This window comes from Gracilinanus agilis, chromosome 1 (assembly GCF_016433145.1).
Source record: "Gracilinanus agilis isolate LMUSP501 chromosome 1, AgileGrace, whole genome shotgun sequence".
Taxonomy (NCBI): domain Eukaryota; kingdom Metazoa; phylum Chordata; class Mammalia; order Didelphimorphia; family Didelphidae; genus Gracilinanus; species Gracilinanus agilis.
Genome location: NC_058130.1, coordinates 310,697,381 through 310,716,217, shown reverse-complemented (window position 1 = coordinate 310,716,217; position 18,837 = coordinate 310,697,381).

Sequence of the window (18,837 nt, the reverse complement as noted above, 5' to 3'; positions counted from 1 at the left end):
CAAAGGGCAGTCAGTCATTTAAAGGCCTTTGGACATAGTCCCAAATTGCCTTCCAAAATGGTTGGATCAATTCACAACTCCACCAGCAATGCATTAGTGTCCTAATTTTGCCACATCCCCTCCATCATTTATTACTTTTCCTTTGCTGTCATATTAGCCAACCTACTAGGTGTGAGGTGGTACCTCAGAGTTGTTTTGATTTACATTTCTCTAATTATAAGAGATTTAGAATATTTTTTCATGTGCTTATTGATAGTTTTGATTTCTTTATCTGAAAACTGCCTATTCATGTCCCTTGTCCATTTATCAATTGGGGAATGGCTTGATTTTTTGTACAATTAATTTAGTTCCTTATATATTTGAGGAATTATACCTTTGTCAGAGGTTTTTTTATTAATATTCATTTTTAACATGGTTACATGATTCATGCTCCTACTTTCCTCCTCACCCCCCGTACTCTCCCCACCCATGGCCAACGTACATTTCCACTGGTTTTATCATGTGTCATTGATCAAGACCTATTTCCAAATTGTTGATAGTTGCATTGATGTGGTAGTTATGAGTCTACATCCCCAATCATGTCCACCCCAACCCATGCGTTCAAGCAGTTGTTTTTCTTATATGATTCCTCTCCTGCAGTCCTTCCTCTGAATGTGGGTAGCATTCTTTTCAATAAATCCCTCAGAGCTGTCCTGTGTCATTGCATTGCTGCTGGTACAGAAGTCCATTGCATTCGATTTTACCATAGTATATTAGTCTCTGTGTACAATGTTCTTCTGGCTCTGCTCCTGTCGCTCTGCATCAATTCCTGGAGGTCTTTCCAGTTCACCTGGAGCTTCAGATTGGCTAAATTGAAAGAAGGGGAGAGTAATGAATGCTGGAGGGGATGTGGCAAAATTGGGACATTAATGCATTGCTGGTGGAGTTGTGAACTGATCCAACCATTCTGGATGGCAATTTGGAACTATGCTCAAAGGGCTATAAAAAAATGCCTGCCCTTTGATCCAGCCATACCATTGTTGGGTTTGTACCCCAAAGAGATCATAAATAAACAGATTTGTACGAAAATATTTATAGCTGCGCTTTTTGTGGTGGCAAAATACTGGAAAAGGAGAGTATGTCCTTCAATTGGGGAATGGCTGAACAAATTGTGGTATATGCTGGTGATGGAATACTATTGCGCTTTGTCAGAGTTTTTTTGTTTTAAAGACTTTTCCCTATTTGTTGCTTCCCTTCTAATTTGGATGCATTGGTTTTGTTTGTACAAAACCTTTTTAATTTAACGTAATCAAAATTATTTATTTTATATTTTGTGATAATCTTTTTTTCTAGCTTGGTCTTAAATTCTTTTCTTTCCCATAGATATGACTATGTTCATTTCTATACAATTCTATGTTCACCTAATTTACTTATAGTTTCCTTCTTTATATTTAAGTCATTTACCCATTCTGAATTTATCTTGGCATAGGGTGTGAGATGTTGATCTAAACCTAATCTCTCCCATACTGTTTTCCAATTTTCCCAGAAATTTTTGTTAAGCTGTGGGTTCTTGTCCCCAAAGCTGGGATCTTTGGGTATATCATATACAATCTTGCTGAGGACATTTACCCCAAATCTATTCTATTTATCCTCCCTTCTCTAAGCCAGTACCATATGGTTTTGATGACCACTGCTTTATAGTATAGTTTAAGACCTGGTACTGCTAGGCCCCCATCCTTCACATTTTTTCAGTATTTCCCTTGATATTCTTGATCTTTTGTTCTTCAACATGAACTTTGTAATAAGTTTTTCTAGTTCGATAAAAAAGTTTCTTGATAGTTTGAATGGTATAGCACTAAATAAGTAAATTAATTTGGGTAGGGAAACTGCTTTTTTAAAAAAAAGATCTCCAAAAGAAGTATTCAGCTCAAATTAATGTCAACTCATGCCTCTCCTAGCATTACTACTTTATAACAATACATCGGGGACTCATCAACATTCTCCACTGCTCAAGAATTCTTATTATAAGACTGAAATTGGGAGCAGGTGGTAGGGAGAACTGCCAGTGATTCATTTATGGGCCGTGTGTCTAAAAGTTATTTTAGTGGCATCACAGTCAGTGAGTGACTTCAAGCTTCCAAACAGACAGTAAAGAACATGGCCATGACTAAGTGTACTCCCACAATAACAAGCATTTGTTGGCAGTATCATTGTGCAGCCTAGATGACTCCAATTTGAGAGATAAAATGTGAAAAACACCTGCAGCAAAACACATAAGGCAATTATGGTTGCCTTTGGGAGTGGGGAAGGTTGAGTTTAAATGTTCACTCATAGGAAGTACAAAGGAAGTACAAAGTATTACTTAATTATTAATTCATCCATTAAGCCTGTGTCAGTAGCCCAAGATCACCTCTTCCCTTGTCCAAGAATTCTCTGAGAATTTTATTTTGTCTTATCTACTGATTATTAATATTATTGACATTCTCATCCCTACTTGGTTGTAGTTCCTAAGCACATAATAATGTGGCAGATACTTAATAAATGCTTGTTGACTTGATTTGACTTCTTTGGAGCAAGTAATGTGATTATGGTTTGGTGTGGTTATCTCCAAAATGAGGTTCCCAACCCCTAACAACTTTACATTGAAGAGAAAATCTCACAGAAATAAAAGAATGAGGGCACCATTCTTACACAGACAATTTTCCAGTTTCTAAATTGAAACTAACATAGATTTATGAAGAGATAGATAGCTGACAGGTCTCCAATCCACTGGCGAATTGGGGGGATGTCTACCCTAAGTATGGGAAGACATGCCTCCACAGAATGGGCATGTGAGAACAATTTATCCCAACAGCCATGAAAGTGGCTAAAGCAGTTGCCGTGGAGTGCTTAGAGCTTGATCAGACATCAGAGATGCTAAGGTCATCCACTGCATTCCCAGTCATATTCAGTCGAGCTGACTTTTGTTCTGTCACTGGACTTCAGTAACTCTGAAAGAGAGTCAGGCTGGCAACTTTGTGCAATTCTGCCTCAGTTAAATCTAATACATGCACAAGTCAAGACATTACCCTGTATTATCATTGGTCCTCTTCAAAAACAAAGGATAAATGACAACAACAGCTTTACATTTATGAGAGATTGCTATGCATATAAATGAGAATACAGCATTTGTGGACTTGGTTCATAGTCTACCTGTAGCACCTGGCAAAGATAAAGTTGGAGCAGCCTAGGGTTGTGGATAGAACCCAGGATTTAAAATGAGAAAAAAGTGGCTTCAGATCCTGTCTGTTTCAGACACTTAGTAGCTGAACAACATTGGGCAAGTCATTTCTCTCTGTACCTCAGTTTCCTCATCTGTAAAATAATGGGGTTGTAGTTGATAGCCCTTTAGATACCTTGCAACTCTAAATATCTGATAAAATGACCCTAGTATCTGGTCTTAGAGATCAGTTATGTTAGAAGTTAGCTTGGTGATGAGTTTCTCAGAACTGAGCCAAATCTGGCTAGTCCTTAGAGAAGCCTGCAAATCATTACAGTTCACTGTCAAAGCCTTTCCAGTTTAGCAAGAGCCTTTCTAGCATAGCTTTCCAGAGAAGAAGAATATCTCTAGCTCTCAAGAAGAAATTTAATATTATTGGATAATATTGCTATATTTAAGTTCAGAAGTGCACTAAAGGGGGGCAGCTGGGTAGCTCAGTGGATTGAGAGCCAGGCCTAGAGACTGGGGGGTCCTAGGTTCAAATCTGGCCTCAGACACCTCTCAGCTGTGCGACCTTGGGCAAGTCACTTGACTCCCATTGCCTAGCCCTCACCATTCTTCTGCCTTGGAGCAATACAGAGTATTGACTCCAAGACGGAAGGTAAGGGTTAAAAAAAAAAAAGACATTGGAGTAGAAGGAAATGGGTTATGACTGAAAAGCAATAATGAGAGTTCTTTAAATTACCCAGTTATACCATGGCAACAACCAACCAACACTTCAAAATGGCTAACTAGAATGCCTTCATATGTATATTTACATAAATGGGATGTTGTAATAATCTTAGTGCACTTTTTTTAAACCCTTACCTTCCATTTTAGAATCTATGCCATGTATTGATTCCAAGGCAGAAGAGCAGTTAAGGGTTAGGCAAAGGGGGTTAAGTGATTTGACCAGGGTCACCCAGCTAAGAAGTATCTGAGGCCACATGTGACCCCACGATCTTTGATCTCCAGACCTGGCTCTCAATCCACTGAGACATCTAGCTGCCCCCCTTTAGTGCACTTCTGATTAATGTAGCAGCTTCAAATCATAATGAGGTTTTTTAATACACTGTAGATATGTATGCATACATATGTACACAGAAACACATATACACACATGTAGAAGCTAAGTGGCACAGTGGCTCTAGTCCCAGGCTTGGGGTTAGAAAGACTTGAGTTTAAATTCAGCCTCAGACACTTACTAGCTAAGGAAATGAGAAACTACCCTAATATCTTTGCCAAGAAAACCCCAAATGGTGTCATGAAGAGTCAGACACAACTGAAATTACTGAACAACAATATATACACATACATATGTATATATATATACACACATATATGAGGCTCAGAATTAATATATATGTAAATGAGTATATATATATATATATATATATATATATACAGATATACAGATATATGTTGTGTGAATGTGCATGTACATTGATGGTCAAAGAGTAGACTCACCATGCAACTCTGAGTAGCTAATCAGGGCACCATATATTTTTTTCAGTGACTATGTTGAGTCAATCTATTTTGAATTAACATGGATGTCATTAATCTCTCCTAATTTGTCTTTTGATGTTCCTGACTCAGTGAGCAGCTGAAGTAAGGAGTCCTAAGGAGTCCATGGTCCCAATGGAAATATGGGAGAAAAATGGAGTGGTGAAACAAGAGAGTATATCCTAAATAGTCCAGGTATGAGGCTTAGATTTCCATGACCACAATCAAAATCTTGCTAATGTCTTGTAAGGATTTATGTGTCTAGAACTCAAGGCTATGGGTAGAAGTGAAAATCTGTTACATATATTAAGAGAGAAACATTCAGCGTAGTTTTATGGTATATATACACGAATGTGTTCACATTTGTATATGCATGATACGTAGTTATGTAGTTGTTTCATTCAGTTATATAGTTAATATGATATTTATACATGTGTATATATCATATACATAACATATTCACATATATTCTGAATATGGTCAGAGAATTTTAAACAAAACATTATATTTCTCTTTTTAATGAAGTAATGTCTATACCTAGCTTGTTTTCTTATGCCTGATTTATATGGCCAAAGAAAAATGGGTGATTTGGACAAAAGCACCCAACTCACTATGGAGGCTGTGTATTATTTGGGCAGCTAATCACAAATGCACTATAGAACCATGAATTTCTGTGCTCAGCTTTCTCTGACTGGGCTTAAACTTCTTAACCATATCTCATTAGAGCACATTGTACAACTGAAAAAGGCTTTGTAATTGTGTAGATGAGTTTTCCTAATGACAATTTTGCCAAAGGTCAGGCATGGTGAACCCTTTAATGCATGAGGGACATGAATTTTGGAGACACGGTTTATGAACTGTTCCAGAGTCACAAAACAAATCAGTTTCTAACCAAATTCCCTCTCTAGAGATTCCAGAAAGGTACACTGATGATCCTAAGAGCCACATGGCCCTGATGCTATCAGTGATAGAATTAGATTGTTGCCCAGATGTTTCAGATAAAGATTGGGATCTGGTCAAGACATAAGAGAGGGCACATCAGAGGCTGCTATGAGCCACCCAGGTAGCTCCGCTTTCCACCCATGGCCCCATTCTATTCTGAGTCTTTTCACAGGTGCAGTGAAAACCTTGAGTTTTATAGAAACATCTGGATAACTGTCTTAAGTTGCAACTTTTCTTTGTGAAGAATTGACAGCAGACTAATGTGAACTAGCATAACTGAGGTATCAAAGCAAAAAAAAAGTCCATTATACTGATATTGGGAAATTTAAAAACATCACAGATAGAAGAAATATTGTTAAGTGTCTGGTTTTCAAAATTTTAGAACTGACTTGACGAATTCACTTTGATCCCCAACTGAAAATATCCTTAAATCCTTAGTCATTCTAACCAACTTTCCCACATCCTTTAATACATATTAAATGAAGAGCATTTATTAGAGCCATAAGTGGACTTTTTGTACCTCTAAAATGAACCTGAGGCAAGTGGCATCAAGCATGTCTTCCACCGAGTTGAGAAGGGGTTGAAATGATCACCATCCAAGATTGGGGGGTGGGAAAGAAATGTCAGCATACTGATTTGAGGCTGCTGAGGAGGCTGCTATGTAGGGGGTGTGAAAAATAAGAGGAAAGGGGTATGAAATGGTGATGTTAGAGCTTAATAGAACATATGCCCTGGTAGATTCCTAAATATTTTTCCATTGCTAACTAGGTAAAAAGATCTGTTGTTTCTACATTGCTACACAACTTTGGATACTACTTAAATTTAAAACCTAGGAGCAAAGTCCCAGTAACCCTATCCTGCTGATGTCTATGATTATTTAGCTATTGGACTGGACCGTTTGGAGTACTAGATAGAAAACTGTACTAAAGAATGTACTAAAATAATTTTTTTTATTTTTTGTTTGTTTTGCTTAACTTTTTTTAAAAAACACTGCTACTTGACTTTTAATATAGAAATGGCAATACTAAATTAATGAACAAATGAGCATTTTCTTTTCTTATCCTTTCCTCAACATACAGAAATAAAGGGTTCTAAAATAAATATTTTGAGAAAGAGAAATGACTGAGATTGCAAGGCATTGTGGTTCCTTAATTTATTTGAACATGATTATTTTAACGGGCTGAGAAGTTAAAACTATCAGAGTAAAAAATCAAGTAACTGTTAGGGATTACAAGAATATTCAATAAGGACTTTTGGCTTTATAACTAAAGGAAAGGTAGATTTTATCAGTTTTTCCCTAATAAGGGGAAAGTTGAATTATTGACCATGAGATGAGTTTTCATTTGAATCACTGAGAGCTATGGGGGGAAACTTTTTTGAAGGAGTTGGCTTAAGAAACCAACGGAAATAGAGTAAAGAAGTCAGCAGACAAGCAAGCAAAGAATTCAACTGCTGATTGGACAAGAAGCTTTCTTTGCAGTTCAGCTAAAGTAAAAGGTTAGTAGCATTTCTGGAAAGGTGAAATTTCAGAAATGACTGGCTACTCACTACTGCCCTCTCTAATTTAAGAGGAAACAAACGGGGAAATGTAGACTTTGCATCTCTTTTACTATTAGATGAGACTCAGGGATGATTGAACAATGCTGATTCCTGTTGAGTGAGGGGTTAGCTGGGCTTATCTGCTTCACCTAGAGAGCCAGTCTGAGGAGTTCCACAGTTCTTTGAATTAAAATTTTTTAATTAATATATCTATTTAGGATATTTTTCCATGGTTACATGATTTATGATTTCCCCCTCCCTCTCTTTCTTCCCCCCTCCCTGAGGTGACAAGCAATTCCACTGGATTATACATGTATCATTATTCAAAACTTATTTCAATATTATTCATATTTGCAACAAAGTGATCTTTTAATGCCAAAACCCCAATCAAACCATGTGATGAATCATATATTTTTCTTTGGTGTTTCTACTCCCATAGTTCTTTCTCTGGATGTGGATAGTGTTCTTTCTCATAAGTTCCTCTGGATTGTCCTGCTACTAATAGAAAAGTCTATTACATTCTATTGTGGCACAGTATATCAGTCTCTGTGTACAATATCCTCCTGGTTCTGCTCCTTTTGCTCTGCATCAATTCCTGGAGGTCATTTCAGTTCACATGGAATTCCTCCAGTTCATCATTCCTTTTAGCACAATAACATTCTATCACCATTAAATACCACAATTTGTTCAGCCATTCCCCAATCGATGGACACCCCCTCATTTTCCAATTTTTTGCCACCAGAAAGAGTGCAACTATAAATATTTTTGTGCCAGTATTTTTCCTTATTATCTCTTTGGGGTACAGACCCAGCAGTGGTATGGCTGGATCACAGGGCAGCAGTCTTTTAAAGTCCTTTGCGTATAATTGCAAATTGCCTTCCAGAATGGTTGGATAAATTCACAATGCCACCAACAGTGCATTAATGTACCAATTTTGTCACATCCTCTCCAACATTTATCATTTTCCTGTGCTGCCATATTGGCCAATTTGCTAGGTATGAAGTGGTATCTCAGAGTTGTTTTGATTTGCATTTCTCTAATCACAAGGGATTTAGAACACTTTTTCATGTGTTTATTGATAGTTTTTATTTCTTCATCTGAGAAGTGCCTATTCTCATTCCTTGACCATTTGTAATTGGGGAATGGCTTGATTTTTTGTAAATGATAAGGAACTAAATAAAAAAGATAGAGAACTGTAGCTACCAGTAGTTCTCTATCTCTTGCTTGGTCTTAAATTCCTTCCTTTCCCACAGATCTGACAAGTAAACTATTCTATGTTCACCAAATTTATTCATGGTTTTATCCTTTATATTTAAGCCATTTACCCATTTTGAATTTATCTTGGTATAGGGTGTGAGATTTTGATCTATAACTGATTTTTTCCCATACTGTTTTCCAATTTTCCCAGCAGGTTTTGTCAAATAGTGAGTTCTTGCCCCCAAATCTGGGATCTTTGTGTTTACTGAGGACATTTACCCCTAGTCCATTCCATTTATACACCCTTCTATCTCCTAGCCAGTACCACTGCTTTATAGTACAGTTTAAAATTTAGTACATGTAGGCCCCTATTCTTCACTTTTTTTCCCATTATTTCCCTTGATATTCTTGATCTTTTGTTCTTCCAAATGAACCTTGTTATAATTTTTTCTCATTCTATGAAAAAAGTTTTTTGGTAGTTTGATAGGCATGACACTGAATAAGTGAATTAATTTGGGTAGGTTTGTCCTTTTTATTATATTAGCTCATCATACCCATGAGAAATTAATGTTTTTCCAGTTATATAGATCTAGTTTTCATTGTGTGAAAATATTTCATACTCATGTTCTTATAACAAACTGTGTTTCTCTTGGGATATAGGTTCCTAAATATTTTATTTTTTGTCTAGAGTGCTTTTAATTGGAGTTTCTTTTTCTAACTCCTGCTGCTGAATATAGTTGGAAATCTATAAAAAGGCTGATGATTTGTTTGGGTTTATTTTGTACCCTGCAACTTTGCTAAAGTTGTTAGTTATTTCCACTAACTTTTTAGTTGATTGTCTAAAAATCTTTAAGTATACCATCATATTATCTACAAAGAGTGTTAGCTTAGTTTCCTCATTGCTTACTTCAATCCCTTGAATTTCTCTTTCTTATATAATTGCTACACCTAGCATTTCTAGTATAATATTAAATAATAGAGGTGATAATGGGCATCCTTGCTTCACTCTTTATTTTATTGGGAAGGCTTCTAACTTTTCCCCATTGTTGATGATACGTGCTTATGGTTTTAAATATATACAATTAATTGTTTTTTTTAAACATTTATTAATATTCGTTTTTCACATGGTTACGTGATTCATGCTCCTACTTTCCCCTTAACGCCCCCCCCCGCACTCCCCTCACCCATGGCCAATGCACATTTCCACTGGTATTAACATGTGTCATTGATCAAGACCTATTTCCAAATTGTTGTTAATTGCATTGGTGTGGTAGTTTCAAGTCTACATCCCCAATCATGTCCACCTCAACCCATGTGTTCAAGCCATTGTTTTTCTTATATGTTTCCTCTCCTGCAGTCCTTCCTCTGAATGTGGGTAGCATTCTTTACCATAAATCCCTCAGAGCTGTCTTGTGTCATTGCACTGCTGCTAGTACAGAAGTCCATTACATTCGATTTTACCATAGTATATCAGTCTCTGTGTACAATGTTCTTATGGCTCTGCTCCTATCACTCTGCATCAGTTCCTGGAGATCTTTCCAGTTCACCTGGAATTCCTTTAGTTTATTATTCCTTTGAGCACAATACTATTCCGTCACAAGCATATACCACAGTTTGTTCAGCCATTCCCCAATTGAAGGACATACCCTCCTCTTCCAGTTCTTTGCCACTACAAAAAGTGTGGCTATAAATATTTCTTACAAGTCAGTTTATGATCTCTTTGGGGTACAAACCCAACAATGGTATGGTTGGATCAAAGGGCAGGCATTTTTTTATAGCCCTTTGAGCATAGTTCCAAATTGCCAGCCAGAATGGTTGGATCAGTTCACAACTCCACCAGCAATGCATTAATGTCCCAATTTTGCCACATCCCCTCCAACATTCATTACTCTCCCCTTCTTTCATTTTAGCCAGTCTGCTAGGTGTGAGGTGATACCTCAGAGTTGTTTTGATTTGCATTTCTCTAATTATTAGAGATTTAGAACACTTTCTCATGTGCTTATTGATACTCTTTACCTGAAAATTTCCTATTCATGTCTCTTGGCCATTTATCAATTGGGGAATGGCTTGATTTTTTATACAATTGCTTTAACTCCTTGTATATTTGAGTAATTAGATCCCTGTCAGAGTATTTTGTTATAAAGATTTTTTTCCCAATTTGTTGTTTCCCTTCTGATTTTGACTACATTGTTTTTGTTTGTACAAAAGCTTTTTAGTTTAATATAATCAGAACCATTTAATTTACATTTTGTAATTTTCTCTAACTCTTGCTTGGTTTTAAAATCTTTCCTTTCCCAGAGATCTGACAAGTATATTATTTTGTGTTCACTTAACTTATTTATAGTTTCCCTCTTTTTATTCAAGTCATTCACCCATTCTGAATTTATCTTGGTGTAGGGCATGAGATGTTGATCTAGACCTAATCTCTCCCATATTGTTTTCCAAATTTCCCAACAGTTTTTGTCAAATAGTGGATTCATGTCCCAAAAGTTGGGCTCTTTGGGTTTATCATATACTGTCTTGCTGATGTCACTTACCCCAAGTCTATTCCACTGATCCTCCTTTCTGTCTCTTAGCCAGTACCATATTGTTTTGATGACTGCTGCTTTATAGTATAGTTTAATATCTGGTACTGCTAGGCCCCCTTCCTTCACATTTTTTTTCATTATTTCCCTTGATATAGTTCATCTTTTGTTATTCCAAATGAAATTTGTTATAGTTTTCTCTAATTCAGTAAAGAAATTTTTTGGTAGCTTGATAGGTATGGTGCTAAAAAGGTAAATTAATTTGGGTAGAATTGTCATTTTTATTATGTTAGCTCGTCCTACCCATGAGCAATCAATGGCTTTCCAATTGTTTAGATCCAGCTTCATTTGTTTGGAAAGTGTTTTGTAGTTGTTTTCATATAATTGCTGTGTTTGTTTTGGTAGATAGATTCCTAAGTATTTTATATTGCCTGGGGTTATTTTAAATGGTGTTTCTCTTTCTACTTCTTGCTGCTGTGATGTGTTGAAAATATATAGAAATGCTGATAATTTATGTGCATTTATTTTGTATTCTGCAATTTGCTAAAGTTGTTGATTATTTCTACAAGCTTCGTAGTTGATTCTCTAAGATTTTTTAAGTATACCATCATATCATCTGCAAAGAGTGATAGCTTAGTCTCCTCCTTGCCTATTTTGATACCTTCAATTTCTTTTTCTTCTCTAATTGCTATTGCTAGTGTTTCTAGTACTATGTTGAATAATAGAGGTGAAAATGGGCATCCTTGTTTTATTCCTGATCTTATTGGGAAGGCTTCCAATTTATCCCCATTGCATATGATGTTTGTTGATGGTTTTAGGTATATACCGTTTATTATTTTTAGGAAGGGTCCTTCTATTCCTATACTTTTCAGTGTTTTCAATAGGAGTGAATGCTGTATTTTGTCAAAGGCTTTTTCAGCATCTATTGAGATGATCATGTGATTTTTGTTTATTAGACTGTTGATATGGTCAATTATGTGGATGGTTTTCCTAATTTTGATCCATCCTTGCATACCTGGTATAAATCCCACCTGATCATGGTGTATGATCTTCTTAATTACTTGCTGGAGTCTCTTTGCTAATATTCTATTTAAGATCTTTGCATCTATGTTCATTAGGGAGATTGGTCTGTAGTTTTCTTTCTCTGTTTTTGATCTACCTGGCTTTGGAATCAGTACCATGTTTGTGTCATAAAAGGGATTTGGAAGGACTCCTTCTTTGCTTATCATATCAAATAATTTGTATAGTATTGGGATTAGTTGCTCTTTGAATGTCTGATAGAATTCACTTGTGAATCCATCAGGCCCTGGCGATTTTTTCTTAGGGAGTTCTTTGATGGCTTGTTCAATTTCTTTTTTCTGATATGGGATTATTTAGGTATTCTATTTCTTCTGCTGTTAATCTAGGCAGTTTATATTTTTGTAAATATTCGTCCTTATCTCCTAAATTGTTATATTTATTGCCATATAATTGGGCAAAATAGTTTTTAATGATTGTCTTAATTTCCCCTTCATTAGAGGTGAGGTCTCCCTATTTATCTTTTATACTGATGATTTGGTTTTCTTCTTTCCTTTTTTTATTAGATTGACCAGGACTTTGTCTATTTTATCTGTTTTTTCAAAGTACCAGCTTCTAGTCTTATTTATTAATTAAATAGTTCTTTTACTTTCGATTTTATTAATTTCTCCCTTGGTTTTTAGTATTTCTAATTTAGTTTTCATCTGGAGATTTTTAATTTGCTCGCTTTCTAATTTTTTGAGTTGTATGCCCAATTCATTGATCTCTGCCCTCCTTAATTTGTTAATATATGCACTCAAGGATATAAATTTCCCCCTGAGTACTGCCTTGGCTGCATCCCACAGAGTTTGGTAGGATGTCTCATCATTGTCATTCTCTTCAATGGAATTGTTTATTGTTTCTATGATTTCCTCTTTGACTAATTGGTTGTGGAGAATCATATTATTTAATTTCCAATAAGTTTTTGATTTGCCTCTCCAGGTGCCCTTACTAATTATTATTTTTATTGTATTATGATCTGAGAAGGTTACATTTATTATTTCTGATCTTTTGCATTTGTTTGTAATGTTTCTATGCCCTATTACATGGTCAGTCTTTGTGAATGTACCATGTGCAGCTGAAAAGAAGGTATATTCCTTTTTGTCCCTATTTATTTTTCTCCACATATCAATTAGATCTAATTTTTCTAGGACTTCTTTCATCTCTCTTACCTCTCTAGACTTCTCGAGGTCTCAGGTCTTGTTGTTCTTGGGGTCAAGACTCCTGGTTGTCCCTGATCTGCCCCATTGCCCGAGGCTCCTTCATCAGTCTCAGGGCACTGCTTCCATAGCCATGCTCTCGTCTGCACAGGGTCCCCACCAGAGGTCCAAGCCTGAGCTCAAGATCCTCATCTGTGCCTAAGTCAATGCCTTCACCCGTGCCAACGCTCAGGGTCTGTATTCAAAGTCCGTGTGCATTCTTTAGCCTCTTGGGGTCCTAAGTCTTGCTGCTCTCAGGAACAGGCCCTAGAGCTGCCAATGACTTTATGGGTGCCCCAAACCTGCTTTAACTCTCGTGCCCTGGCCTTGGCGTTGTACGTGGTGTGGGGGATGGGGGAGGGGCTTCCTCCACTTGGTCTCTAGTGAGAGCTGTTTCACCCCTTAATAGCGTGGAAATGCCCTGATTCCACATACCTTCAGTGCTGCACCCTGTTGTGGGGTCCCTTCGTTCATCTCGATTTGTTTTTATGTCCCCTTGAGGAGTCCTATATGCTTCAGTTAGGAGAGATTAAGCAGCTTCTTTTTACTCTGCCGCCATCTTAAACCGCAGGTCTATTTATTGTTTTGAAGAAAGGCCCTTCTATTCATATACTTTCTAGTGTTTTCAATAGGAATGGTTGTTATACTTTGTTAAAGGCTTTTTCTGTATCTATTGAAATCATCATGTGATTTCTGTTGGTTTGATTATTTACATTTTCAATTATGTGGATGGTTTTCCCAATATTAAACCATCCTTGCATTCCTGGTATAAATCCCACCTGGTCATAGTGAATAATCCTTGTGATAACTTGCTGTAACAGTCTTTTTGCTAGTATGTTATTTAAGATTTTGCATCTATGTTCATTAAGGAGATTTGTCTATAGATTTCTTTGTCTTTTTTTGGTCTTCTTGGCTTTGGAATCAGTACCATATTTGTGTCATAAAAATAATTTGGTAAGACTCCTTCTTTGCTAATTTTGTCAAATAGTTTGTATAGTATTGGGATTAGTTGTTCTTTAAATGTTTGATAGCTGTGGTACAATCAACCATAACAGACTTCTCTACTAGCAGCAATGCAAGGATCCAGAGCAAGGCTGAGGGACTTATGAGAAAGAAAACTAGCCACATTCAGAGGAAGAATGGTGGGAGGAGAAATCCAAAAGAAAAACAACTGCTTGAACACATGAGCTGATGGGGATATTATTGGAGATATAGACATTAAACGATAACTCTAGTTCAACTATCAATAATATGGAATAAGGTCTTGATCAATGATACATGTAAAACCCAGTGGAATTGTGCATCAGCTAAGGGGGGTTAATTGGTTTGGGGGAGAGGGAACAAACATGAAATATGTAACTATGGGAAAATATTCAAAATAAAAACTTAAAAAAAAATAAATGTTTGATAGAACTCACTTGTGAATCCATCTGGCCCTGGGAATTTTTTCTTAAGAAGTTCCTTGATGACTTGTTCAACTTCTTTTTCTGAGATAGGATTATTTAAATATTCTATTTCCTTTTATGTTAATATAGGCAATTTATATTTTTATAAATATTCACCCATTTCACCTAGATTGTCATAATTACTGCCATATAATTGGGCAAAATAGTTCTTAATAATTACCTTAATTTCTTCTTCGTTAGGGGTGAGATCACCCTTTTCATCTTTGATACTGCTAATTTGATTCTCTTCTTTCTTTTTTTTTATTAGATTAACCAGTACTTTATTTTATTTTTTTTTCAAAGTACCAGGTCATTGTCTTATTTATTAGTTCAATAATTCTTTTACTTTTACTTTTATTAATTTATTCTTTTTTTAGGATTTCCAATTTAATTTTTATCTTGGGATTTTTAATTTGTTCTTTTTCAAATTTTTTACTTTAGATCAATATAATAAATTCTGCTCCAGCCTTTTACCTTTAATCTGTGTGTGTCACCCTGCCTCAAATGTGTTTCTTGTAGAGAACATATGGTAGGATTCTGGTTTTTAATCCACTCTGCTATCTGCTTCCCTTTTATGGGTGAGTTCATCCCATTCACATTCAGCATTATGATTACTAACTGTGTATTGCCCTATATCATATTAACCCCCTTCAATTCTGCTCTATTCCTTTTCTGTCTCTTCCTCCTCATCGGTATTTTGCTTTTTATCACCTCCCCTCCCCAGTACGCCCTCTTCAATTAACCCCCTTTCCCTTTTCTTGTTCCCCTTCTATTTCTCTGTGGCATAAGATAGAATTCTATACCCTACTGAGTATACTTGTTTTACCTTCTTTGAGCCAGTTACAATGAGAGTAAAATTTAAGCATTTTCCATCACTACCCTCATCTTGTCCTCTCTATAAAGCTTTTTCATGCCTCTTTATGTCATATAATTTACCCTATTCTATCTTTCCCTTCCCTTTTCTCTCATTGCAACCCTCTCATTCAGCCCTTGATTGATTTTTTACATGTCATTCATAAGTATACATATCATTTCATATCATCACATTTACATATACATCACATCATCATACATCATCATATACATCATATCATCATAATTAGCTTACTTCACCCTTTTTCTGATTAAATTACTTCTATATTCTCTACTACTAAGAGTAATTTTTGAGAATTATAGAAATCTTCTTTCCATGTAGACATATAAACATTTTGACCTTAATGAGTGTTTTAAATCTTCTCTTTCTTATTTACCTTTTTGGGCTTCTCTTGAGTCATGTTTGTGTTTCAGATTTTTTGTTTAGGTCCTCAGGAATGCTTGGAAATCTTCTATCTTATTGAATTTCCATTTTTTTCCCTCTGGAAGATGCCGGGGTGAGGGGCCCTACGAACTGTGTCCTCACCCCAAACTGTGGATTATGTTCTCATCCTAAACACAAACAAGGATTCCTGGTTTGCTCTGGACCCATATAGATCAGCCTGCTTTAGCCTAGATTGATGTGGGATGGGACACCGGAATTCTCCACAGGTTTGAAATTTCAAGAGGTATGGGTTGCCATGGACCACTATTTGCCCAGGCAGGATGTCAGGTTCTGAATGTTAGCTTCAGCTTAGATTCAGAACCTGTGAAAGCAGATGTGGGGTTGGGGTGTGTGACTTGCTCTTCATTCCTTGCTATAGTCTCTTGCTGGTTCTGCTCTCCTCTCACCCCAGTGCCCTAGATGTTGCCTGCGTACCTTTTGGGCTTTTCTTTTCTTAAAAGTTGTTTCACTCTGCCTCCTTGTCGGTTCTTTCACTCCTGTATTTGTTTTGTGGTGATATTTTAATCTTTGTCAGAGAGGATTCTCATGGTGACATGGAGCTGCTGCTCTAGTTACTCCTTCATTTTGGCTCCATCCCTGCAAGTATCTTGAATTAATGTTTTAAAGATGCTAGGTTGATGAAGTAGACAGAGAGCTGGACTTGGAATCTGGAGATCTGAATTTGAAGTATGCCTTAGACACCTCCTAACTATATGACTCTAGGCAAGTAATTTAATCTCCCTTAGCTTCAATTTTGTCATCTGCAATATATATAATAAAAATTTGGGTTTTCTAGTACTATTGCTCATGAGACACCATCCATGGTGTTTCCCTAATATCATTAAATCAATTAGATTTCACAAAGGGAAAATTTACTAAGAAAGTAAGCAAGAACCTAAGTACAACAATCTCCCACATCAACAGCCTCCCATACTATCCTCTAGTCCAGGGATCAGCAACTTTTTTGACCATGAGAGCCATAAACGCCACATTTTTTAAAATGTAATTTTGTGAGAGCCGTACAGTACTCACAGTGCATGCTCCTGTAACAGTGAGTGCTCCTGTAACAGTGCCTGAAAAAAAATTGACTTTATGGTTCCTGCAAAAAGAGCCATATCTGGCCCTCAAAAGAGCCAGATATGGCTCGAGAGCCATACGTTGCCGACCCCTGTTCTAGTCCCTTGCTCCTTGTGGGAAGCGGACTCCTACTTAAAGTAGTTGCTACAAAGCATTTCCCCTACCAAGTTCACTCATGGGTGGGCAGGGTCAATGGATGAATAATTCTTGCTCTCAGGACATAGTGTCTCAGCTGCTACTTGACCACTGTGCTGGCTCAAGCAAGTTGCTTCCACCGAGTGGCTCTTTGTTGGACTCAGTTACTACTACTATCAGTTCTGATTGCTGAATTGATATTTGATGAACTCCTCTGACCTTTTACAAGTTTACAAGGTAATTTCTATTCCTTATGCTTTCACACGAGATTAGCAAAAAACAGAGACCAAAGGAACATATGTTTGTGACACGTCGGTGAAGAGATAAAACAACTGGAAAAAGATAGAATACTCATACTATTTCCACTACTGTTGTCTCTCCTCTCACTTAAAGGCTTGCTACAATTCTTCAGTTGCTACAAGAAAAGAAAGAAGAGTTTTTATTTTCAAGTCTTTTGAAAGCATACTCAGTAGTTGCTTGCAGTCAATTAAAAGGCTATTTGTCCAAACACAGTAAGCTTACAGGAAAGAGTTAGAGGATATCTGTACTTGCTTTGAGTGGAGAAGGGAAGGGCCTTCTGGAAGCAGGATCACTAAGTCTCCATGTGGATATTTCACATTCTCCAAGGACTAGATTCTCATTAGTCATTCTCTACATTAGAGTTGTAACCTTTTGGAAGGTGGACTAAAATTAAAACTAGAGGAGTTTGCAATGGACAATAGCGTCTTCTAGCTACTGAAAATTACACGTCACTTTTTCAAATCCAAATCTTCAAAATAATTGATTTGTGTAGCAAGTTAAAACATTTTCTATTTGGTTAGTATGCCCTTACTTTGGCCCGAGATAGTGAGTTTGTCACTAACTTTGAGTCCCATTTTTTCACTGCTGGTATCTTGCTTTGCTATAGATAGACATATCTTGTCTCTTGCCTTTATCAAAGTTCATGGCAATGCTAGGCCAAACTGGGCATACACTTTGATGCCTCTCATCCTACTTTTCAGTCTATCATTTATGGTTATTCTAACTGGCACCAATATATTTAAAGGATAAATTCTATTTTAGCAAGGTTAAATAATTTTAAATCTTCTGAAACAATAGGCACTTATTTTCACTCATTTTATATTGCTCCATCTCCACAATTCATTACTAACATAATTTCCTGTAAATATCATTAAGACTAAACAAATAAATACATATATATGCTCAAATAAGACCTATTTAGAGCTGTCCATAACTGAAAAGGATGAATACATGCTTAATTATTGTTATAAAAAACTCATATAATCAGAAAATTATGCATTTTATGCCTCATTTTAACTTACATCCAATTTATGCATTTCAATTATTATATCTCCATTGGTACAAGGTGTATGTTTTATGAATAATAGGGCTGAGACACATATTAGAAGTTCTTTATTATATATTGCCTGTTATCTCATTTAAGGGACTATTTAGTGCTTAGATTGTGATTTCCTATGTTATTTCTATAATATGGACAAGGAACCCTGGTGCAAATGGTGGCCTTTAATTTTTTGGTCATTCTTTATTACCCATGTTGCTTTGGCTGTATTTAATCAACTCCCTATTCCCCATCCACTTTCAGTAGCTGCAACTTTTACATGCTAATGCATTTCTGGAAAGTGTATTGAAGAACAAATGATGTTCAAGTGAACTAGGTTTAAATTATTCTACTTTTATTCACAGA